The sequence below is a fragment of the Myotis daubentonii genome, chromosome 6, assembly GCF_963259705.1.
Source record: "Myotis daubentonii chromosome 6, mMyoDau2.1, whole genome shotgun sequence".
NCBI lineage: Eukaryota > Metazoa > Chordata > Mammalia > Chiroptera > Vespertilionidae > Myotis > Myotis daubentonii.
Window position 1 is genome coordinate 70540523 of NC_081845.1, and position 24662 is coordinate 70565184.

Below are 24662 nucleotides of genomic sequence, written 5' to 3' on the forward strand. Positions count from 1 at the left end.
CTACCTTACTGAGTTCACTGATTCAAATGCTAATCTCATCAAGAAACAATTTCACAGACACACAGAAAAAATCTGGGTACCCAGTAGTTCAGTGAACTTGACTTACATAATTAACCACTTTACTTTTTAATTAAATACAATCAATTTGGATTTTTTTATTTTATTTATTTTTATATTTTTTAATCCTCACCAGAGGATATTTTTTTTCATTGATTTTCAAGAGAGAGTGGAAGGGAGAAAGCGGGGGTGGGGGGGGGTGTTGAGAAACAGAGAGAGAGGCAGAGAGAGAAATATCTATGTGAGACAGACACATCATAGGTTGCCTCCCACATTTACTCTGACCAATGCTGGGGATCAAACCCACAACCTTTTTGTTCATGGGCTGATGCTCTAACCACTTATCACACTGGCCTGGTGAGATATTTTTAAAAGGTATACCTAATTTTCTTAGAAAATGTCTTCTTATGATTATTAATAAAAATATAAGATTACATGTCTAATTTCAAATATTTTACATCTGTTTAATCTCATTAAATTACAGTTTTCTTGTCTGTTAAATGAAGTTGAGACTACACCTACTTCACTGAGTTGAGTAGAGATTAAATGAGATATGTCATATAAATAGCAGTTTGCAAGAAATAAGAAATCATCAAGTGTTTAATTGTAATTTTAAATAATTTTGTAACGCATATATGTGAAATCCATACAATAGACAATATTATGTAATGTTTGATTAGATAGGATGGCAATGCATATTTAATTATACAATTGTAGAGATACATGCAGAATAGTCTAATAATTATTATTTTAAAATTGTTTTATTTTTTACTTGCTTTTTTTTATTAAATTTACTAAAGGCCTGGTGCACGAATTCATGCACAACTGGGGGGAGGGGTCACAGGCAGTTGGCCAGACAGCCTCACCCCTGATCTGGGGCTGGGGCGGGGTGGGGGGGCGGCGTTCAGGGTCAGGGCTAGCTTGGGGGAGGGGCTGCAGGCAGTTGGCTGGCCAGCCCCGCACTCTGGTCAAACTTCTGGTTGAACTCCTGGTTGAACTCCCGGCGGAGGGGAAAATTTGCATATTAGCCTTTTATTATATAGGACTAGGGGCCCGGTGCACGAAATTCGTGCACTGGGTGTGTGTGTGGGGGGGGAGTGTCCCTCAGCCCAGCCTGCCCCCTCTCACATACTGGGAGCCCTCAGGCGTTGACCCCCATCACCCTCCAATCGCAGGATCCTCATTTCCCCCCATCACTGGTTCTGCCCCCAGCCCAAGCCTGATGCCTCAGCCAGAGGCGTAGCCCCCCATCACCCTCCGATCGCCTGATAGGCCCCTTGCCCAGGCCTGATGCCTCGGCCAGAGGAGTTGACCCTCATCACCCTCCGATCACCAATCACCGGATCGGCCCCTTGACCAGGCCTGAGGCCTCCGGCAGAGGTGTCAGGCCTGGGCAGGGGACCCCAGCTCCCTGCAGTTGCAGGCTCCACCCCTGCCCAAGCCTAACGCCTCTGGCCTAGGCGTCCAGCCTGGGCAGCGGGGACCCGCAGCTGCAGTGGCCCCGCGATCGTGGGCTTCGCTTTAGGCCCAGGCAAGGGACCCCTAGCTCCCGGGACTGCCAGCTTTGACCGTGTCCAGCTCCCATCGCTGGCTCCACCCCTACTTCCTGCTATCACTGGCCAGGGGGGCAAAGGCGCCTGATTTTCCGATCATGGCTGGGGGGCAGGGCAAAGGCGGCCCCAGGGCCCCCTTTGCCCTGCCCCCCAGCTCTTAGCTCCCCCCTGGGTTTCCAATCACTGTCAGTGGCAGGGGGCTTCTTCCTGCTTTCCCTTTCACCTCCCTGCATTGTGCCTACATATGCAAATTAGCTGCCATCTTATTGGCAGTTAACTGCCAATCTTAGTTGGCAGTTAATTTGCATATAGCCCTGATTAGCCAATGAAAAGGGTATCGTCGTATGCCAATTACCATTTTTCTCTTTTATTAGTGTAGATTGGGATGATATTGGTCAAAATGAACATATAGGTTTCTGGTGTAGGTATATTTTTAAAAGATTTTTAAAAAATCTCTATATAATTACTGTAGAGCTGAATAATGCAGTGTTTTTATGAATTGTAGTTTTTAGCATTATAATTATAGATATGTTACAAGATCTGTATATTGCACTGTGTGCCCACCACCCGAAGTCAAATCTTCTCCTGTTACCATATATTAGGACTTCTTCTCCTCCCACCCCCTTTCCTCTGGTAACTATCACACTGCTGTTTGTTCTCATGAGTTTCAGTTTTATGACCCATGTATGAGTGAAATGGTTCTTAGCCTTTTTTGACTGACTTATTTCACTTAGCATAATGTTTGCCTGATGCCCAGATCTTTTTTCCCCCCATGCTATCCTCCAATAAAAGGAATCAGGTCTCCTTGGAGATTTAATTGATTCTAAGACAAGGACACCACATGTACAAATAAGTGTGGAGAATATTGTAATACCACAAATCAAGGAATTACTCAAAAAACAAAATCATGACTGCATGTCAAAGAGACACATGAGCAAACTGAAGGTACTCCTAATGACCAAAGCTAGAATAATTTGAGAAGAATATAAATTAGTATTTATTATACAAAATAATCACCCATGAGTTAACACTGATAAAAATAAATGATTGAATAAAAAATTAGGGAACAATATATACACCTCATGTACAGAATAATTTCAAATAATGTATGCAAATACTTTGCACTTCAGAGATGAAACATGACTCTCTACTCCTTAAATTTATGCTACATATAGTGACTGCCTTTTTTAAACCACATGATGGAATCCAGGCCGGGTTGCTCAGTTGGAGCATCCTTCCATACACTTAAAGGTTGGAGGTTCAATTTCTGGTCAAGGCACATACCCAGACTGCAGGTTCAATCACTGGTTGGGGTTCATAAAGGAGGCAACCAGTCAATGTTTCTCTCATGGGTGTTTTTTTCTCTCTCTCTCAAAACATATCCCCAGGTGAGGAATATAAATAAAAAGTACATTATCGAAATGGGTATTGGGAAAAAGTAACTTTATGAGCTTGTTTTGGGAAAATTTAAAATATGTATAATTACTTCTTACACATATGTGAATTTGTAAGATATAGTGCTTTGAGTATTTTAAGGATATATCCTTGTTCAAACATTTCGTCCTTTGCAACAGTTATATTGCATTCCTAGTTATAATTTATTGAAATATACTGTAGAGAAAGAAATTTATCCAAAAAAGCAGACTGTGATTTTATAGCCCATTTATGGGGACAATAGAAAAATCTTTATATAATTAATTCTGTAGAGCTGAATAATACAGTCTTTTGTGCATTATAGTTTCTAGCATTATAATTACAGTCCTCCAAAAATAGCATAACTTGTATACATAATTTTATTAATGCAATATGTTTTTTGAAATCTGTAGAATCATTTATTTTTTAAAGAACAAATAAATACAGTAAATAAATTTCTCAGTACTATTTTCTCCATTGAAGTTAGCAAATAGTTTTAGTTTAATTTAGGCTCCTTTCAATGTTCTAGTCTTAGAAACTGAACATAGCAAATAAACATCAAAATGTATTTTCTTTCGAAGGAAATGACATTATTATTTTTATTTACTACAAACGAAAATTTGTTTTCAGCAGTGAACACAGAATTTTAATAAATAAAAATGTGTTTCACCTCCCCTGATAGATGTAATTATTATGATTTATTTGAAGAAAACCTAATGCATTTTATCTTATTTTTGATTGTCTAAACCTAATGCATTTTAAAAGAAAACAAAATATGAATTACATACATATCTGAATATCACAATTTTCTATTTAAGTTAAAACAAGAATATTCCCAATATCAGCCATTCTCAATGAGTCCTATTGCCATTAACTAGTCTATTATTGGAGCTAGTCATTGCTAACTGGGGCACCCTCTGCTAAAACCACTATGTCCAACACTTCCAAAAATTATTCATTAACATTATCTTGCTATGCAAAATATACTAAGGTTTGAAAAAAATTTTCCAGCCCTAACGGGTTTGGCTCAGTGGATAAAGTGTCATCCTGCAGATTGAAGGGTCCCAAATTCAATTTCGGTCAAGGGCATGTATCTTGCTTGTGGGCACATCCCCAGGAGAGGGCGTGCAGGAGGCAGCTAGTGGTTGTTTCTCTCTCATTGATGTTTCTAACTCTCTATCCCTCTCCCTTCCTCTCTGTAAAAAATCAATAAAATATATTTAAAAAAATAAAACAAATAAAAAAATTTCCACATATGGAAGAAATGGAAATAAATAAAGCCTCAATGTACAAAATTTTCTTCTACATATGAAATGAAAAGAAAATTATTAATCATACAGACACAGACACTCTCTCCTGGTATTAAGTACACTTAATCATCTTTCTTCCAGAACTAAAAATAATTGTGTATGTGGTCATGTTTTGCAAATACAGTTATTATTATTCTTTCTTAAATATATATATATATATATATATATATATATATATATATATATATATATTACACAGTAATAGTGCTTTGAGTATTTTAAGGATATATAAGTATATATATATTATATATTATGTATATTATATATAATATATATATATTCTATGTAATAAAAGGCTAATATGCAAATCGACAGAACTGCGGAACAAGAGGTCCCTATGACTCACACTCACCACCAGGGGGCAGACGCTTAACACAGGAGATGCCCAGTGGTGGTTAGTGAGCTCCCACAGGGGGAGTGCTGCTCAGCCAGAAGCCAGGCTCTTGGGTGGGAAGCTTAGTGGTTGTGGTGGGAGCCTCACCTGCCTCCACAACAGTGCTAAGGATTTCCAACTGATAGCTTAAGCCCGCTCCCTGTGGGGAGCTCCCTGTGGGGACCGGGCTTAAGCCATCAGTCAGTCATCCCCCGAGGGCTCCTGGACTGTGAGAGGGTGTAGGCCGGGCTGAGGACCCCCTCACACCACCGAGTGCATGAATTTCATACACCAGGCCTCTAGTATCTATAATAATAAAAGGGTAATATGCTAATTAGACCGGCATCTTCCGGACATCCTTCCTGACAAAGCCGGGGCTGGAGGGAAGCCAGCCCAGGTCCCGGGTGCCTGTGGGCTGCCAGAAGGAAGCAGCCCGGGTCCCGGGTGCCTGCAGGTGGCCAGAGGAGGAAAGCAGCCTGGGACCCAGATGCAGGAGGGAAGCTGGTACCGGCAGCTGGGGGAAGGAAGGCCTACTCTTGCATGAATTTTTGTGTATCCGGCCTCTAGTGTGTGTGTGTGTGTGTGTGTGTGTGTGTGTGTGTGTGTGTGTGTGTGTGTGTAATCAGTGCCAATTAGCAGTATCTAATCAGCAATTTTAAATTCTAAACTTTCATTAGATTTCATTAGACCATGAAATCTAATGAAAGTAAAGAAAAGGTGAAGGTGAAGACTACATATAAAAGAAGTTGATCCTGACAGACTTAACCACTGCTCTCCTTACCAGTGAAGCACTTGCTAGTAAAAAGGCAAACTTAATATCAGAATTTGAAGTGTTTTTTTTAGTAGGTGAAGATGACTACAACTTTCAAATTGCCTATTACACATCAGCAATACCTTGATCTATATTAAGTTAATGGAATTCTCTATGGAAAACTTTGATATATCTATGCCCTGACTGGTGTGGCTCAGTTGGTTAGAACATCCTCCCTTATATCAGAAGGTTCTGGGTTTGATTCCTGGTCAGGGCACATACCTAGGTGGTGGCTTCAGTCCCCATTTGGGGTGCTTACAAGAGGCAACCAGTCAATGATTTTCTCTCTCTCAAAACAACAACCCAACAACAACAACAACACAAAAACAGAAAACAAACACTATGATAAATCTAAAATTTTAATTGTATATTTACCAGTAATGAACTAAACTGTTGATGATTCTATAATTCATAAAATGAACCTTTTGCATATTAAATTTCATTAAAGGAATCTGAGAGAGAATGATATTGCACATACTATTGTTAAACCAATAGTTTTTGTATTTCTATTACATTTTGGTGGTAAGAAATAAATTGTTTCACTTCTAAAATATCAAAAGTTTCCAATATCTAATACAGAGAAAACAGAGCTTTGCTGTTTAGTACTCAAAAATAAATAAATACGTGTTTAAACTAATAAGGCTATGTTTGTGCAAGTAGAATAGAAATATTGTTTGAGTGAATGTCTTATCTGCTAAAGCTTTAATGACACCTATCCCTAAATGTGTAGCAATTAAGATGAAAAAGCAGGAATGCTAATTAGCCATTAAACTTGTTTTCAAAAGGAAAGAAAAAGTAAAATGTTGAAGTGTGTTGAAAGCCAGAATAACAATGCTATTTTCTGGTTAGGACACTCTGTATGGGGACTTTTAATTGAAAAGCAGATTTCAGTACATAATTTTAACTGCCCAGAAGTGAAAAAGACTAGAGTATGAGTAATGGAGCCATTAGTTTTTCAGCCTTTATAAGCCATATCTCCGTCATTCTTGTGTTGACATACAACAGGGAGCTACAGATGCTGTAGTTAAATGGTCCAATCTAGTCACTCTACACCTATTCTAACATCCTGGAGGACAAAATATTTTGGCTGGACTATACAGATAACCATCTCTAATATTTTGAAAAAAAATTAAATCAACTATATATTAAGTATATTGACAAAAGGTTAATTTCTTATAAGTATTATATTGGAGGGCTCAAATAAATTGGATGAAATAATAGCTCAGAGTTCATAATAAAATTTCAATTAAAACAAAAATCTATTCATTCAGCCCTAGCCAGTTTGGTCAGTGCTTAGAGCGCCAGCCCAAGTACTGAAGAGTCTAAGGATCCATTCCAGTCGAGGGCATGTACCTCGGTTGCAAGCTAGATCTCCAGCACAGTTGGGGCTTGTGTACGATGCAGCCAATCAATGTGTCTCACATATATGTCCCTCTTTCTCTCTGTCTCTCCCCCGATCTTCCACTCATTCTAAAAATCAATGGGAAAAATATCCTAGGATGAGGATTAACCAACAAAAAACCAACAAACTATTAATTTAATAATTGATGTTGATAATTCTATCTTCTATTTCTTTTGTGTTGCAATTAAATCAGGAAGCATGTAATACATATTGGTTTGACAATCATACAGTGTTCACCTTCTTGGTGATTATATCATTATTTTTAGCTCAATATAAATACTTAGATATTGAGGCAACTTAGACAGCAAGAATAAAGGCAACCTGAGTAGAGGATATGTATATCTCTTTGTTGTATTTATAATAGGAATAAAGTATTTTTGCTTCTTTTATTAATTTATTTCTCTATTTTTAGAATTCAGAGGTATGTAATATTGTAGTCAAATTTTCATTAATTGTATAATTTTAATTGCATTTCTTATTAATGGATCAGAACTAGCATTTATCAACTTGACATTCTGTAGCTTATTTCTTTTTAAACTATAGACTACTCCATTTGCATGGGTAGTTATATTTGACTACATACTCTGTAAAAATAGTGTATTAACTATGGTGAATTGTGCTGCTATGAACATAGGAAACAGCCTAAGTGCCCATCAGTAGATGAATGGATTAGAAAACTGTGGTACATCTACACGATGGAATACTATGCTGCTGTAAAAAGGAAGGAACTCTTACCATTTGCAACATCATGGATGGAACTGGAGAGCATTATGCTAAGTGAAATAAGCCAGTCAATAAAGGAAAAATACCACATGATCTCACTCATTCATGGACAATAGAGACCATTATAAACTTTTGAACAATAATAGATACAGAGGCAGAGCTGCCTCAAACAGATTGTCAAACTGCAGCGGGAAGGCCGGGGAGGGTTGGGGGGCAGGAGGTAGTGGGGTAAGAGAACAACTAAAGGACTTGTATGCATGCATATAAGCATAACCAATGGACATAAGATACTGGGTGATAGGGGAGGCTAGGGGACTGTCTAGGGCAGGGGGATAAAATGGATACATATGTAATACCCTTTGTAATACTTTAAGCAATAAAAAAAAATGTTAAATTAAAAAAAAATAAAAAATAAAAAATAAAAAAAAAAAAATAGTGTATTAAGTGAAATATATTGTCCATATATATATATATGAATCTATTATATTGAGCATGCTATAGAGTTTAATCAGCAAGACATTATAGAGCTAGTCCCATTCCAGTAACTCAATACATGCAGTGATAGAATGATAGATCTGACAGATTCAGAGAAATACTTAACTATAGGTTACATTTTATATTTATCACTTTTGATTTGCATTATTAACAGGAGATAATATAGCCTTGACTCTGTAACATGTAGGTAAAATTATAATTAAGTTGAAAATTACAAAGAATGACTGGCTTGCAATGTGTTTATAATAATTTGAATTCTGTAAAGTTAGAAAGTGATGGCACTGCTATTATTTTTTATAAATTCATACCTTCCTTAGTTTTCAGGGTATTTTAAATTTTTTGTATTTTTTAGAATCCTGTCCTCTACTCTTTTTAAACCTTTTCACTATATGTGCTTTTCAGATTTATCACAGAAATCCATTTGTGTCAACTATCCCTTTCCCAGCATGTAGAAAATGGTCTTTTCCCTTCAAATTGGACAAATTATATTTTGATGAATTTCTAAAGTGTCATGAATATCTAAGAACTATGAATGTCCCAGAAAGAAATTTAAAATAAAATAAAAGAAGATGAGCAGAGGAAAAAGAAAGCATGGAATTTAAAAGCCTCAAATGTGTTCAGTGTAGTCGAAATTACCCTGAGAGCAATGAGGTTGGAGTATAAAGCACACTCCAAATCAGAAATGTCATCTAAAGAATACCAGGGGTGATAGAAAGTAATAGGTCTGGAAAAAAAGACACATAATCAAAGGTATTTTTTGAGATATCACCCTAAACTGTAAAATAGAATTTGATTTTTTCTTTTTTTTAAGGGTAGGGTTATATACTGGTAGTAGAGGAGAAGTTAAATGTTTACAATAATCAAGCTCTTATTTAAAGATATGGAAACAAGGCTGAGGGAATTAGAAGATTTCAAAAAATATTTAGGTAATAAACCAAACAGGTTAGTCTTTAAGAAGTTCAGATGTATGAAGTGAGGAAAAGAAAAAAAAAATCATGCTCAGATGCCCAGGGTAGAAAAATGAGTTATTTCTCTGGGGCTACAGGTGTATTAGAAGCATGTATAATGAGAAGGGAAATCAGCAGAGCTTCAGACATGCTGAGTTTGTCAGACTATAAGTTATTAAAGTGAAAGTCTCCCTTAAATCATTCTAATATGTGCATCTGGAGCATAGGGGAGAGTCCCAAAGGAGTGTAGTTTGCTAAGATATCAGTTAGGAAGAAATATATAGGATGTCAAAGGAAATAATGATCAGAGAAACTAAACTCTAAGGAATAGAGACAGAAAGGAATACACAATGAGAAACCAAAGGAAAGGAAAGAAAAGAAAGGGTTTCAGAAAGAAAGAAACAGTAAGAAAGTATCAACTATTGTTGGACAGTCCAGTACAATTCAGTGTGGGAATGGTCCAAAAATAATTATTAAAGAGAACTTGGTGACCTTAACACAAGTATCAGTGGAGTTTAGTAGTTGCCCAGTTGTGTTGAATGGAAGGTAGGAAATATACACCTGAAATGAGAAAGTGGAGGTAGCAAGATTGAGACTGTTTTATTCCTTGAAACTATTTGGTGGGTTAAAAAAAGAAAAAAAAAATAGGAGATACAAGCCTAAAGAGATGGAGTGTGAGGCAAGAGAAAAATCTTTACCTCTAAAATTTTCAGTGGTTCATGGAGTAATGGATATCTTCTATTTGCCCTTCCATATCTACTCTATGTCAGAGGACTAAACTGTTATGTGTATTTTTCTTTTGAGTTTGGCAAATGAGAATCTAGTCTATAGTCAGAAGAAAAGATACCTACACAAGATGTTTGCTCCCACTTTTTAATGTGCATTACCACGAGCTGGTTGTGTCCCTTCACTGATTATCACATCTTAAAAAGACAGGGGTCTCCACAGTGTCTCTCTATCCACACAGTCTCAGGTTCTCCTTCTAGCTCCCTCAACCCCTTCAGGAAGGATGGAAGAAAAATATTCCACTTTGTCCAGAACTGAGGATATGCATAGAAAATGATATTTGTTTGTGTGTCAGTGAATAAGGGAGAAATTCAGTCTCACTTCTAGACTTTATTTTTTTTTTTTTGCTTTTTTTTTATATATATTTTTTATTGATTAAGATATTACATATGTGTACCCTCTACCTCTCCGCCCCCCCCCCCCCCCGCTCATCCCCTCACCCCCCCGTTGTCCGTGTCCATTGGTTAGGCCTATATGCTTGCATATAAGTCCTTTGGTTGATCTTTCCCCCTTGCCCCCACCCTCCCCTACCTTCCCTCCAAGGCCCGACAGTCCAATCAATGCCTCTCCTTCTCTGGATCAGTCCTTGTTCATCAGTTTATGTTGTTCATTATATTCCACAAATGAGTGAGATCCTGTGGTATTTATCCGCTCTCCAGTTCCATCCATGCTGTGGCAAATGGTAAGAGTTCCTTTTTCTTCTTCCTCTTCTTAAAGAATACCTTTCAGCATTTCATATAATGCTGGTTTGGTGGTGATGAACTCCTTTAGCTTTTTCTTATCCGTGAAGCTCTTTATCTGACCTTCCATTCTGAATGATAGCTTTGCTGGATAAAGTAATCTTGGTTGCAGGTTCTTGCTATTCATCACTTTGAATATTTCTTGCCACTCTCTTCTGGCCTGCATGGTTTCTGTTGAGAAATCAGCTGACAGTCGAATGGGTACTCGCTTGTAGGTAACTGACTGTCTTTCTCTTGCTGCTTTTAAGATTCTCTCTTTATCTTTTGCTCTTGGCATTTTAATTATGATGTGTCTTGGTGTGGTCCTCTTTGGATTCCTTTTGTTTGGGGTTCTCTGCACTTCCTGGGCTTGTAAGTCCATTTCTTTCACCAGGTAGGGGAAGTTTTCTGTCATTATTTCTTCAAAAAGGTTTTCAATATCTTGCCCTCTCTCTCCTTCTGGTACCCCTATAATTCTGATGTTGGTACGCTTGAAGTTGTCCCAGAGGTTCCTTACACTATCTTCATATTTTTTGAATCTCTTTTCTTTTTTCTTTTTCGGTTGGGTATTTTTTGTTTCTTTGTATTTCAAATCTTTGACTTGATTCTTGGGATCCTCTTGTCTGCTGTTGGATCTCTGTAAATTATTCTTTATTTCAGTCAGTGTATGCTTAATTTCTAGTTGGTCCTTTTTCATGTCCTCCATGGTCTCACTATACTCCTTGAGGGATTCATTAAATTTATCGGCGGTTTCCATAAAATTCTTGAAAAACCTTATAAACGTGGCCTTGAACTCTATATCCAGTCGTTTGCTTTCCTCCGTTTCTGCCATTTGTGACCTTTTTCTTTGTCTCCGCATTTTGGCTGCTTCCCTGTGTTGATAGAGTGGCCCTGCGCGCCAGGTGTCCTATAGGGCCCAGTGGCTCAGCCTCCCCAGTTACCTGGGGTAGACACTCTTGGTGCACTCTTGGTGCCTTGGTTGTTGTAGGATCACTGGGAGGAATTGACCTCCAGGCCAATTGGCTGTGGTAATCAGCTGTGTCTGAAGTGGGAGAATGGTCCCCCTCTGACCACTGGGTACAGTGGCTCCTGGATCTAAGGAGGTGCTAATTCAGCCCCTGCCTGAGGCCACACAGCAGGAGCCACAAAGAGGCTCAGCTGTGAAACAATGCAAGCCGCTGCGGGGCCTTGGGCCTTCTCTTGGAAGTTCCGGGTCAGCCTGGCTGGGCTGTAGTTAGGTACATTCACATGCAAAAGCCTCTGCCACAGCCTGGGTGGGGCGGGGTCTCAGGGAGTCAAAGGGCGGTGAAAGCAGCTATGGTGATTCTCCGCGCCCAGAGTCGCGCGTCTCAGTGTCCCGGTAATGGCTGCAAGCGCCTCTGAGGGAAAGCAGCCCTCAAGTTCGCCCGCTGCCGCCTGACAGACCAGCCTCTCCCCGTATGAGCCCTGGGTCCCCAGAGACCCGCTGGAACCGGAGTTCAGAGCAGTTGGGAGCTTGTGATTCAAAAAGACAGCCGCGTCCTCAGGCGCCACCCCCTTTCCGCGCACGCGAGCCGCCGCCGTACCTCTGCACTTCACCTCTGCAGCTCCGCTGGCTCTCAGCGTGCCCCTCTTTTCTTCTAGTTGTAGAAATTACACTCAGCCAGCCTTCCTGTTGTTCTGGACGATGTTTGCTCTGACCCTTGCGGCATTCTTCAATTGTTGTGTGAGGCGACAATTTCCCGGTGTTTATCTATGCCGCCATCTTAGTTTCTCCTCACTTCTAGACTTTAAAGTTTCAGTGATATAGGAAAAATTGCTGCCCTGTGAAGGGCTGAAAGTAATATTATATAACCACAACAGAGTGTGTTTTAATGAGGCAAGAACGTAAAGAAATGTTCATTAAATAATATATGGAAGATTGCTTGTTGTGAAAGGGGTGAGATGACAAGCTTAGGAAGACATAGCAATGGGAAGTTGGTTTGTGGGGGAAACATAGAGGTGAAAGTGAATAAAGGAATTAGAAACAAAGAGGCAGAGATTAATCCCGAGGGCTTCTGGTAACAGCGGAATCTCACATAGACATGGCATCCTTGAGATTACAATCGCAAACTCTGAACAAACCATAAAAACAAGTATTGTAAGGCTCTAAAGCAGTGGTTCTCAACCTTCTGGCCCTTTAAATACAGTTCCTCATGTTGTGACCCAACCATAAAATTATTTTCATTGCTACTTCATAACTGTAATGTTGCTACCGTTATGAGTCGTCATGTAAATATCTGATATGCAGTATGGTCTTAGGTGACCCTTGTGAAAGGGTCGTTCGACCGCCAAAGGGGTCGAGACCCACAGGTTGGGAACCGCTGCTCTAAAGGGTGACCATGAGTATGCAGTAAACCTGAGGGTACCTTCTGTCTACACTGTATGGATACTGAAAATTGCAGAAATTGCCCCCTTGCATGTGTGAAGAGTCAGAGTTTGAGGCTTCCAAAAATGGCAGAAAAGTGAAGGCAGGCATCCAGGAAGGAGAGAGAAGCATATGGAGGAGCACAGAGATTTCATTTAAACTGCATAATTTTTTTTTTGTACCTGAATGACACACATGTAGGGGAATTCCAATGTTTTCAATGAGAACGACCACTGAAAATATGAAGAGCTGGAAATTTTCAGCTGCTTCCAAACCAATGAGATAGAGTTTGGAGTTTGAGCTCAGCCATGCTAACATCCTCCTATAATAAATAGTATCATTACTTAGGGGAAGAAAATAGAGTCAAAGGACAATACAAAATATGGCAATAATAAGAATGAAAATTAAATAATGCTAGAAAGACTTCATTCTCAGCCTATCTTCACTATATGATATCTTGAAGGAAGTTCTTCATGCTAAAAGGAAATAATACCAAATGGAAACTCTGATTTATAAGAAGAAACATAAACCTTGAAAATGGGAAATGTCTTGGCAAATGTAATATACTAGAGACCTAGTGCACAAATTCGTTCACAGGTCGGGTCCGACCAGGGGAGGGGAGGGGCCACGGGCGGTTGGCTGGCCGGTGTGCCCCCTGGCCGAACTCTCAGTCTAACTCCTGGTAGAGGGGACAATTTTCATATTAGCCTTTTATTATATAGGAGGATAATTTTCCTCTTTTAATTTCTTTAAAGCACGAACAACTCGATTATGGTATTTATAATATAAGTTTAACATATGACAAAAATAATACAGCAAATGGAACTCCATAGGTGTAATATTTTTACACCTCATGTGAAATAGAACAAATTAACTCTAGACCATACAAATGGCGATCAAAACAGCAACGATTAAAAAAGTAAACAGATATAGCTATAGTTAAAACCAATAAAATAAGAAATAATATTTAACTAACCAAAAAGAAAACAGGAAATATATAGAAGCAAAAACAAAACAAAAAATAGGAAAAATTGAAAACAAAAGCCAAATGAGAGACATACATTTACCATAGCAGTTACATTGAATGTCATGAGCTACCAAAAATCCCACTGAGGTTTACGTTCAGTTGGATTAAAACCAAGACCCAACTTTATTTAGTCTCCAGAAATGTACATATATATAAAGGCATAAGTACTATGATAAAAAGATAAATGTATACCATTTTCTTAAAAGCCTGAAAATATGATACAGCTGAATTTATATTAGCAAAAATATATTTAAGGTCAGAACTAGAAAGTCAATATTATAATAAATACAGGTCAGTTTATCAGTAACTCCATGCCAACAACATGTAGAGAAGCAGGAATGCCCTGTCAACACACAGATTCATGAGAAATAATAATAGATGGTTGTTGTAGGTCTTTATGTGAATTAGTGTTAGTTACATAAAAATAGTTGAAACAGAAATTAGTAGCTAGAAGTGAAGTGCTTTCATAACTAAAACATACACACACACACACACACACACACACACACACACATAGGAAAGAGGATGAAAAGTGAGGCAATTTTAATGATGTCTAAAAGAGGAGTCAGGAGATTGTTGTTAGAGGCTGAAGAAATGGGAACCCTGTTCTATGTTGACCAAATACCACCAAGACTCTTGCCTGTGTTAATAAGAAAGGTAGAAAAAAAATGACCTCATAGACCTGGCATATAGGATTTCAGGGCAAAATGATAAAATTACCAAATAGCTTCATTTAGTGGCCTACGTTAAAATAGGAGAAGGAGATGAGCTGATGAGCTTGTTTACAACCAGATTTTAGAAATATATTTTTAACCCAGGACTGCTGTATTGGAAAATAAATATGATTGTTATTTCCAGACTCTGGAGCTGGAAAAGGATTTTCAAAATGGACTCGAGGCAATGATCAAATCCAGGATAGTATCAGTCAACTTGGGCTTCAGGGGAAGCATCATGGGAGCTTGGCTTTTATACTCTGTTAAAACTATAGAATAATGTAAGGCAGAGGCATGTGGACAACCTCAGCTAGACAAAAATCCTTCTAAAAACCTTAAGCACATAGCCAAACTCACACTCCAAGATAGAGAGAGCATAATTCAAAGAAAAATGTGAGTCTGGCAGCAAGAAAGCTGTGAACAGTACTCAGGTGTAAACACGAGCCATAACTTATGGCTTGCGGAGTAGAGGCCATGGCAGTACTATAGGCCAGTCCTCACTATGTATCTTCCTACCTCTCCCCGCTTTTGAGTGTGTGTCCACTGCAGTATTCTTCTCTGCCTCAGCTTTGTGTATTGACAATATGAGTGAGCAGATAAATTGTCTTTGTAATCTGTAAATCTCTGAATCAAGAAAAGCTATACCCAAGCACTAAAACAAAACAAAGACAAATAAAAACAAACAACAACAAAAAACAAAACACAAAAATACCCCAAGAAATTATGATCAAGTAGCCTCTTCTATATATGGACTTAGTGTAAATAATGATAGCCTAGTTTTTTCAGCTCATTCCAATAGGATAAGACATTTGTGGGTGAAAAGAGTTTAGTTTCTATCTAGGGGATGTGATTTATGCTGGCCTGAGTGGTACATACATATTAAAGAGGTGACAGATTTATTTATTTATTTATTTATTTATTTATTTATTTATTTATTTATCAACTGGGCCGAGTTGACTACCCTTGTGTCCCTATGCTGAGCTTAGGCTTTCTCGCAATATGGTGGTCCAAGGGTAATAACATCTTTTCTTTAAGTCCGATTTTTCTTTTTCTTTTGATAACAGTGGTTCTCAAATAGAGAGGATTTGGCCCTCCAGGAGGCATTGTTTAATGGTATATTTTTATTGAGAGAAATATATATTTCAGTGAGAGAAAGGGAGAGGTAGAAAGAGAAATATCAATCATGAGAGAGAATCATTGATTGGCTGCCTCCTGCACGCTCCCCGCTGGGGATCCAGCCCAACCCTGGAATGTGCCCTGACCAGGAATTGAGCCATGACATCCTGCTCCATGGGTCGATGCTCAACCACTGAGCCACATAGGCTGGGCCCTCCAGGAGACATTTGGCAGAGTCTAGAGATAGTTTTGGTTGTCAAGACTGAAGAGGTGAGGGGGACAGTTAGTGGTTATGTTATGGGTTTAATTGTGCCTCCCAAAATTCATATATTGGAATCCTAACCCTAAGTACCTCAGAATTTACCCTTATTTGGAAATAGACTAGTGGTCCCTTATACACGGTTTCACGTTCCATGGTTTCAGCTACCTGTAGTCAGCTACAGTAGAAATGGTAAGTGGAAAATTCCAGAAATAAGCAATCCATACATTTCAAATTGCATGCTGTTCTGAGTAGTGTGATGAAATCTCTCACTCCATCCCTCCTGCCTGGTGAATCATTCCTTTATCCAGTATACCCACACTATTTATGCTCCCTGCCTACTAGTCACTTAGCCATCTTGGTTATCAGATCAAAATGTCATTATATTGCAATGTGTGTGTTACTTAAAAATTCCACATTTGTGTTATAATGAGCAAGACAGTGCCACACACAAAAAAGTACTTGGTAAAAGTGTCACTATTGCTGAGACTGTAAAACCTACTCTAGGGGCAAGTATTTCTAGAGGAAGAAACTAGAAACTGACAGTCTCTTAGGTCTAGTCTCCAAAATTGACAAAGGGACACTTCTGCAGTGTTACATTAAGCAAATATTCCCAGGACTCATCCAGACTTAAGAAGAGGGGATATTGTTACTTTGTCTTTTAGTGTCTGCCATGTGACCATAGTTATTTCTATTTCATATGCATGCAAAATACATACTCTCATCTAAGATCATAAAAGTCATATTCCTTGAAAACATTAGGATTAGGTTGAGATTAGAAATAAAACTTTCTAAAAAAGTTTGTATTTTTTTCAAAAGGTAAAATAGCATAAAAAACTTAGGATTATATTGTTTTATAAATGTCAATGCAAAAACTACAAAACACAGCTGATAAAAATTAAAGAAGATTTTAAAGATGGAAAAAATGTAACCTGATCATACATTGGAAGAATGAATATGATTAAGATGATATATAAATTCAATACAATGCCTATTATCCTATCTAATAAAAGAGAAACATGGTAATTGGCTTACGACCGCTACCCTTCCCATTGGCTAATCAGCGAGATATGCAAATTAACTGCCAGCCAAGATGGTGGCCGGCTGCCAGGCAGCTTGAAACTAACATGAGGCTCGCTTGCTTCAGTGACGGAGGACTCCAACGTTCCCCGTCTGCCACTGCAGGCCTCTGAGCTGCAACTCTAAGCATCTATGTAATAAATATAGAAGCTAAACAAAACCCCAGAAACCTGCTTTAGTCCGCCGGGCTTCAGCCAGCAGGATCGCAACATTGTAAGCAAAGGCCAGAAACCTACTTTCAGCAGCGGAGGCCTAAGAGCTGGAGCCAAGCCTCAAAGCTAAAGATGGCCCAGAATAAAAAAAAAAAAAAGAAAAGAAAAAAAGGAGCAGTTGTGAGCTTCAGTCACTCCCAGCCTAAAAACAGCTCTCAGCCCCTCACCCAGACTGGCCAGGCACCCCAGTGGGGACCCCCACCCTGATCCAGGACACCCTTCAGGGCAAACCAGCCAGCCCCACCCATGTACCAGGCCTCTATCCTATATAGTAAAATGGTAATATGCCTCCCAGCACCGGGGTCAGCAGAGCCGCAAGGCCTCCCAGCACCGGGATCAGCGGAGCCGAGAGGCCTCCCGGCACCAGGATCAGCATGACAGGGGGCAGTGCCCAAACCCCCTGATCGCCTGCAGCTCTGTGTGTGACAGGGGGTGGGGCCACAACCTCCCTATCCACCCTGCTCTGTTCGTAACAGGGGAAGGCGCCCCAACCCCCTGATCAGCCCTGCTCTGTGCCTGATAGGGGGGAACTCCCCAACCCCCTGATTGCCCTGCGGCTCTGTGTGTGACAGGGTGCGGCACCCCAACCCCCCCCCCCCCGCCCCCACGGGCCCTGCTCTGTGTGTGACGGGGTAGAACCATAACCTCCCCATCGGCCCTGCCCTGAGTGTGACAGTGGCGGCGCCCCAGCCCCCTAATCAGCCCTGCTCTGTGGGTGATAGAGGGTGGCGCCCTAACCCCCTGATGGGCCCTGCTCTGTGAGTGACAGGGAGCAGTGCCCCAACCCCCTGATTGGTCCTGCTCTGTGTGTGACAGGGTGTGGCGCCGCAACCTCCCCATCAACCCTGCCTTGAGTGTGACAGGGGACGGTGCCCCAACCCTCCAATCGGCCCTACCCTGAGCGTGACTGAGGGTGGCATCACAACCTCCCGATCGCCCTACTCTGTGCATGACAGGGTGTGGCGCCGCAACCTCCCCATCAACCCTGCCTTGAGTGTGACATGGGACGGTGCCCCAACCCTCCAATCGGCCCTACCCTGAGCATGACTGAGGATGGCATCACAACCTCCCAATCACCCTACTCTGTGCATGACAGGGGGCAGCGCCCCAACTCCCCAATCGGCCCTGCTCTGAGCCCGACCATGGGCTGCACCTAGGGATTGGGCCTGTCTTCTGCCACCCGGGAGCAGGCCTAAGCCAGCAGGTTGTTATCTCCCGAGGGGTCCCAGACTGCGAGAGGGCACAGGCCGGGCTGAGGGACCCCCTTCCCCCCCCCCCGAGTGCACAAATTTTTGTGCACTGGGCCTCTAGTATTGCAAATAGTTTTCTTTGAAAAATTGGCTAGTTGATTTAAAATATGGATATGTATGAAGTTAAGACAAAATAATCTCCTGAATAAAAGAACAAGTCTGGAGAAGTTATATTATCTGACTTCATACGTTGATATCAAGAGGCTGTTTTATTGGAAAGTAAGATAGTAAGGGAGTAAAGGAGAGGTTTGAGAGGGAGGGAAACTGATTAATAGAACAATTAATTAATCAAAAATAGAACCAAAGCTACATAATTAGTTTATTTTGAACAATTTAATAGGAGAATGAATATCTTTTCAACTAATGGTAATGGAGTTAGTAAATATTTATGTAGGAAAAAGTGGCATGGACTTCTACTTCCTACTGTAAACAAAACATGAATATTAGATCATTGATCTTTATGTAAAAGCTAAAACTATGGACTTTTAGAAGAAAAGATAGAAAGAAACTCTTTTAGACCTAGACAGATGCTTTTCTTTATTAGAAAAGGCAAAGAGAACAATATACATTTTTAAAAAACATAATTCAGATTAATCAAATTAAAACTTTTTGTTCACCATAGATACCATAAGAAGTGGAATGAAGGCCCCGGTGCACGGATTCGTGAACATAGAAAGGAAATTAATTAGAAGAAGTATTTTAATATCGCTATTCACCCTTTATAATAGAAGTGTCAACCAAATTCACAATCGACAATGACAGATTGAAACACACACATGCGATTGGTGCCAGCGAGAGCTTTATAGATAAACTTGCTTACTTAGACCTGCTTTCTTATGTAGCTAAACTTTTTCCAACCCAGTGAAGCACCCCAACTTCTCTTTTAGGTACTTGTCAGCAACACAGCAGTAAATATCAACACAAAGAAGGTTATTATTGTAGATCATGCAGGGAGAACAAGGGTAAAATATTTCACTGCAGCAGTGTTTGACTATATTCTGTGCAGTGAGAAAACCTGAGGTCATTTTCAAGATCCACCATTTCTTACTTCTTTTCAGTTGGGTCAAGTTTCTAAGCTTTCTAAATCTCTGTTTTCCGGCTAAAGAAAAGAAAATAGGATTCCACCAAGTCTCCTATCTACCTACACCAGGACTTCTATGAGGATCAAATGAAATGAGGCACGGGAAAATGCTTCACAGACATTTGGTTACAGTGTAAAATGTTTGCACCTGGCTATAAAGCAAGTCATGTTCCTGGGCTGAAGAAACTGAAAGGGGGCTAGTTGCTAGGGAGAGGAAGCCGGGTGTTGCTATTTGACGTCATTACCTGGTGCACACAGCCACCATCTAAGGGCTGGGCTGGGCCGCATTTTGCGCCATGGGGTCTCAGCAGCATCAGCTGCGATTTGGTGGGGTATTGCTCCAGAGTGGTGGCGGGGCCTGTGTCCACTTGGGGGAAGCCAAGTGTTGCTTTGTCAGCACCAGCCCCACAGTGCCGTTTCTCTGTAAATGGCCAGCGCGCGTCACAGCAGCTCCTGTGTTGAGAGCCTGCCCCCTGGTGGTCAGTGTGTGTCATAGTGACTGGTTGGACGGTCGGACACTTAGCATATCAGCCTTTTATATATGTAGATATTTAAAAGGAAAGAAAATAAATAGTTAAGTATGAAAGAAAATATATGCAAACAGCTATCTGACTAAATACTTAAAAGTAAAATATATGTAGAACAACTGTAATTCAATAATATAAAAACAACAAAACACTAAAAATAAATGAATATAAATGACTGAAACCAACATTCATAAAGGAAGATAAGCAAATAAAAAATTTCTTGCCATCATTAATCATCAGTTTATAGCAAAATTAAACTAAAAGTGGATACTCCTCCAAAGTGTCTAAAATTAAAATATTGTTGTTGAAAATGTGAAATAGAACTCTTTTACATTAATGATAGAGATATAAATTTGTTGATAGAGAAAAAATGTAAAAAATTGATAAACTGGAAGTTACTTTTAAAATTCAACATGTGCCTAGTAGTATAAGAGCAGCAGTTGACTCCAAGGTATACAAGTAAGTGAATTAAAAACATTTGTCCACAAATACCATTTTCAAACATTTTTGTAACAATTGTATTCATAGTAACTCAGACCTAGAAACAAGCCAAATGTCTGTCAACATGAAGATATAGAAACAACTAGTGATATGTACATACAACAGGCTATTACTCAACAATTTTAACAGTGGTTCTCAACCTTTTTAATGCCGTGACCCTTTAATACAGTTCCTCATGTTGTGGTGACCCCCCAATTTCATTGTTATAAATTGAACATAATTAAAGCATAGTGATTAATCACAAAAAACAATATGTAATTATATATGTTTTCCGATGGTCTTAGGCGACCCCTGTGAAAGGGTAGTTCAACCCCCAAGGGGGTTGCGACCCACAGGTTGAGAACCACTGAATTAGAAGGATCAAACTAGTGATACACAACAGTATCTCAGAAACAATGATGAACAAAAGGACAGACAGAGAGAAGAACGTATAATAACATTCCACTTACGTTATTTATCAAATAGGAAAAAAATCAGAAAAGTGTAGGTTTCCAGGATTGAGAAAGGAAATGGACAGATTTTCTGATGTACTGAAAATATTCTAAATCTTAAAAGAAATACACGTGGGTTCAAAGGTATATACATTTGTAAAAACCATCTAATGTTTTTTTTGTTTTGTTTTGTCTTTGTTAATCCTCACCCAAGGATATTTTTCCATTGATTTTTAAGGAGAGTGGAAGAGAGAGGGAAAGACAGAGAAACATTGATGTGAGAAAAACACATGATTGGTTGCCTCCTGCAGGAGCTCTGACAAGAGCCCTGGTTCAGGGAAGAGCCTGCAACCAAGGTACCTGCCCTTGACCAGAATCAAACCAAGGACCTTTTGGGCTGTAGGCCAACGCTTTATCCACTGAGCCAAACCCATCTAATATTTACTTAAGATTTATTCTATTTAAATCTTAGCAAAAATCAAGACTAAGATTTCTCATTAGTAGTTTTGCTTTCTGCAGTTGCTTGGTTAGTAATTCTAAAACATTTTTCTGTGTCTGAGAGCTTTAAGCTAATTAGTAATTATGTTAACACTAATGCATCTAGATTTCTCACTGTTGGAGAAGGAATTTATAAATATGGAAAGGAAAATAACTAAAAGACACCCTGTGGTATTAGCTATAAATTGGAGGTATGAGAGTGAATTCATGGTTTTTAATAAATAGAGAAACATAAATATACTATATGTGTACATACATGCATTCATTATACCAGGGGTCCTCAAACTACGGCCCACGGGCCACATGCAAATACAAATATTGTATTTGTTCCCGTTTTGTTTTTTACTTCAAAATAAGATATGTGCAGTGTGCATACAAATTTGTTCATTTTTTTTTTAAACTGTAGTCCAGCCCTCCAACAGTCTGAGGGACACTGAATTGGCCCCCTGTTTAAAAAGTTTGAGGACCCCTGCATTATACTGTACTGCATTGTACTGTCATCCTATCTAATAAAAGAGTAATATGCAAATTGACCATCACTCCAACACACAAGATGGCCACCCCCATGTGGTCAAAGATGGCCATCACAAGATGGCCATCAGGGGAGGGCAGATGGGGGCAACTAGGCCAGTAGGGAAGGGCAGTTGTGGGGGACCAGGCCAGAAGGGGGAGGACATTTGTGGGGGACCAGGCCAACAGGGGAAGGCAGTTGGGGGCGACCAGGCCAGCAGGGGGAGGGCAGTTGCGGGGGACAAGGCCTACAGGGGAGGGCAGTTGGGGGTGACCAGGCCTGCAGGGGAAGGCAGTTAGGGGCAACCAGGACAGCAGGGGAGGGCAGTTGGGGGGGACCAGGCCAGCAGTGGGAGGGCAGTTGTGGGGGACCAGGCCAGCAGGGGGAGAGAAGTTGGGGGGGAACAGGCCAGCAGGGGAGCAGTTAGGTGCCGATCAGGCTGTCAGGGGAGTGGTTAGGGGGTAATCGGGCTGGCAGGCAGAAGCGGTTAGGGGCAATCAGGCAGGCAGGCAGGCAGGCAGTCGAGCGGTTGGGAGCCAGCAGTCCTGGATTGTGAGAGGGATGTCCGACTGCCCATTTAGGCCCGATCCCACACCTAGCAGTCGGACATCCCTAAATAGGAAGTCGGACATCCCTCGAGGGGTCCCTGATTGGAGAGGGTGCAGGCTGGGCTAAGGGACATACCCCCCCCCCTGCATGAATTTCGTGCACCGGGCCTCTAGTACTATATAATACTATACTATACTAGAGTGTGCCAAGTCGTATTACATAATTAGTTGAAATTGCATGTATTCATATGAACCTTATTTGTGTGTCTGAATGTATATCTGTAAATATGCACAGATATAAAAATATATGTGTATATGCATATGTTTATATGTATAAATGTATATAGATACTTATACATATGACAGTTGAGCAACTTTATCACACATATCTTGATTTCTAAATATCATTCTTTACTTCAAGGACCCCTGGCTTTTTAAAGAAAAGACAAATTTTAAGCCTGGGGAAGGGATAATATAAGGTAAACCATAACAAACTTATTCTTTAAAAAAAAATAAAGTATTCAAACAAAAATAGAATTTATCAGGTGAATACAAAAGGGTCAGCTTCCACTGGCTAAATTTTTTTGAAAAGTGAGCATTAAAATAAATAATAAATTGAATGAATTATAATCCATTGAACAATATAATAATTGATACCTCAATTATTCTATAAATACATAATTAATTGAAAAATCGACAAGTGTTTAGAGAAGCATAAAGGAAAAGTTGTTTATTATGTCAGAATATCAGGTAAGATATATGAAAGTAATATAAGGAGTTATAAAATCATCAGTTGTTAATAGAACTAATTGGTGAATGATTTGTAAGAGAGAGGATGTGTACATAATCTCAAAATAACTCTCCAAAATTTATGTAAAATCAAAGGGACAAATTATAAGTTATTTTGTTGTTGTTAATCCTCACCTGAGGATATTTTTTTCCACTGATTTTTAGAGAGAGTGGAAGGGAGGTGGATAGACACAGAGAGAGAAACATTGATCTGAGAGAGACATTTTGATTGGTTGCCTCCTGCATGGGCCCTGACCAGGGCTAGGGATCAGTCTGAAACCAAGGTACCTGCCCTTGACCTGAATTGAACCTGGGACCCTTCAGGCCATGGGTTGATGCTCTATCCACTGAGCCAAACCAGCTGGGGCAGTTTTGATCGAAATAACATTATTAATATTGGAAAAACTTTAAATATCACCTAAAATGATACACTGAAGACACTGTATCTCCTCTGTTATATTTCTTTCAAAGGTACATAAAACCTGAATTGAAATCAGATGACATCAGATAAGCCAAAATTGATGACCATTTTTATAGAATCACTGCCCTGTGATCTGCAAACTGTCAAGATCCAGAAAGGCCATAAAAGGATAAATGACTATTCTAGACTACAGGTAATCACAGCTAAATTCAGGATGCAGACTACCAATAAATCCAACTTCATTACCAATGTGTAACACAGCCTCCCTAAAAATCACTTTGGGAAATAGTTTTGACTGGTTATAGTAAATTAAATGTCAAAATATCTGTATATAAACACTGCATTCTGTTGGGTAAATTTTTATTAACAGGGGTTAAAGGTTAAGAATTCTGAAACTACTTGGGAGCCAAGATACTCATTCTCAGAAACACACACACACACACACACACTATAAATAAACAAGTGAGAAAGACCAGAATAATCCATGTCATGGTAGATTGGTCAGAGCACTTGTTTATGATAGTATTTTCCAAAGTGCTAGGTAGACTTTTGGACTGTGCATTCCTAATTTGAACACAGCTACAACATATAACAACTTCTGTCTTATTGGTAGTTATCCTGCTGGGAACAAATGTTTTACTACATATTTACCTTACGTTGGACCCCTGTACCTTTGCCCAAAAGTCTCATCTGTCTAGAAATACTAAACTCTTTTTTCTTCTT

At 39.7% G+C, this 24662-nt stretch overlaps 1 protein-coding gene across 1 annotated transcript in view; it reads left to right on the forward strand.

The window, feature by feature from the left end:
• Nucleotides 1–24662, forward strand: part of EYS (eyes shut homolog) — a 1266634-nt gene that overhangs the window by 274810 nt on the left and 967162 nt on the right.